The sequence below is a fragment of the Microtus ochrogaster genome, chromosome 15 (assembly GCF_000317375.1).
Source record: "Microtus ochrogaster isolate Prairie Vole_2 chromosome 15, MicOch1.0, whole genome shotgun sequence".
Lineage (NCBI taxonomy): Eukaryota > Metazoa > Chordata > Mammalia > Rodentia > Cricetidae > Microtus > Microtus ochrogaster.
Window position 1 is genome coordinate 6,648,668 of NC_022017.1, and position 2,032 is coordinate 6,650,699.

Below are 2,032 nucleotides of genomic sequence, written 5' to 3' on the forward strand. Positions count from 1 at the left end.
ATAAGCACCATGAACTCACAGGCTGATGGTGACCAAGGTTCTCGCGGGGTGAGTTCCAGATGCTTGGCATCTGTGAGCCCTGCTCATTCATTCCCCATTCTTAGAGAGGTGGTTGCATTCTTTCTGCCCAGGAGTATGAATGTCTGACTATAAGGCAAGGTGTCACCTATTCAGGAAGCTCCTGCTCCAGCCAGACACCTTTTGTGCACAGCATGGTGGATAAACCCCTCTATGAGAGTGAATCAGAGAAAGGGTGGATCACTGACTGGAAAGATCCAGAAAGCTATCCACTGTCTGCTGAGCAATTTGATTCCTATGCTTTAAAACTCCAAGCCTTTGTTCCCTTTAAGTATGCAAAGACAGAATATAGTTTTCCTCTAGAGAACATGTTCTCATGTGTTTCATACCAAGACCTTAAGTAAACTGCCATCACCATCACACACTGCACACCCCAGTTTCTGACCTTTCCTCATCTGACCTGAGTCCCAGGCATAGCTCTCTTATTCTTTCCCCTCTGGATGCATCCGGCCATAAGCAGTCCTTTGATGTTGAAGGACCTGGAACACATGCACCATTTCACAGGGCATCTCATCAGTCCAGACTAAAGGGGAATCAGCTCTTCTTCAACTTCTACAATGAGGATGTATGTATAGAGCCTCTGGTGACCCTGGCATTTCACTAGGCTATTATTCATAGATTTACCAGTGACTGCCAAGTGCCAAAACATTTACTGTCATCCAGGGAAAGCCTCTTGCTAGGCTTCTGGGTCCAGGGATCATCTAACCTTCCACACAACTGTGCTCTTTATGTTTCTCCTGCCCCCCTCCTCAAACAGGCCCCAGACAGCAGACCTGAGGAACAGCAGCACAGTCTCAGAGTTCATCCTCGTGGGCTTTGAGCAGAGTCCCCCTTCCACACGGGCATTGCTCTTCGCCCTCTTCCTGGCTCTCTACAGCCTCGCCATGGCCATGAATGGCCTCATCATCTTCATCACCTGGACTGACCCCAGACTCAACAGCCCCATGTACTTCTTCCTTGGACACTTGTCTTTCCTGGACATCTGCTTCATCACCACCACCATCCCACAGATGTTGATCCATCTGGTGACCAAGAACCACACAGTCTCCTTTGCCTCTTGTATGACCCAGATGTACTTGGTCTTTCTAGTGGGTGTGGCCGAGTGCATCCTCTTGGCTTTCATGGCCTATGACCGTTATGTCGCCATCTGCCACCCCCTGAACTATGCCCATATCATGAGCCCTCAGGTGTGTGTCAGACTGGTGTGCTCTTCCTGGATCTTTGGGATGACCAATGGAATCTTTCTTGAGTATATATCATTCCGGAATCCTTTCTGTAAAGAAAACCACATAGAAAACTTCTTCTGCGAGGCCCCCATAGTGATTGCTCTCTCCTGTGGGGACCCCAAGCTCAGCATGAAGTTGATCTTTCTTGATGCCATTGTGGTGCTTCTCAGCCCCATGGTGCTCATTGTCGAGGTGAGGAGGTCTACGCCCGCATCCTGGCCTCCATCCTTAGCAGATCCTCTTCCTTGGGTAAGGGGAAGACATTCTCCACTTGTGCCTCCCACCTGACTGTGGTCATCTTTTTCTACACCTCAGCCATGTTCTCTTACATGAATCCCCGTAGTACGCATGGGCCTGACAAAGACAAGCCTTTCTCCCTCCTCTACACCATCATCACCTCCATGTGCAACCCCATCATCTACAGCTTCCGCAACAAGGAAATGAAGGGGGCCATGGGGAGAGCCCTTGGGAGAGGCAGCCTGGCTCAGGCAGAATCTGTCTAGGAGGAAGATCCATAGAGAAGTTTCCTGTGCCTCAGCATCTCTGCCAGACTCCAAGAATGATCATCTATGTCCACCTTAGCATTAGACTCAAGAAGAAATTTTCTTTTGTGTCCATATATCAAATCTCTTGTTGAATTTCAGCACAGATGGATCTTCTCTGACTTCCCTCAGTGCAGCAGGGAGGGAGTATCTCTGTGACCTGCATGGCAGCAGAGAGGTAAGCTG

At 49.3% G+C, this 2,032-nt stretch overlaps 1 pseudogene; it reads left to right on the top strand.

The window, feature by feature from the left end:
• Positions 1-212: 212 nt before the first annotated feature.
• On the top strand, positions 213-1,807 carry LOC101982489 (annotated as a pseudogene).
• Positions 1,808-2,032: the final 225 nt, after the last annotated feature.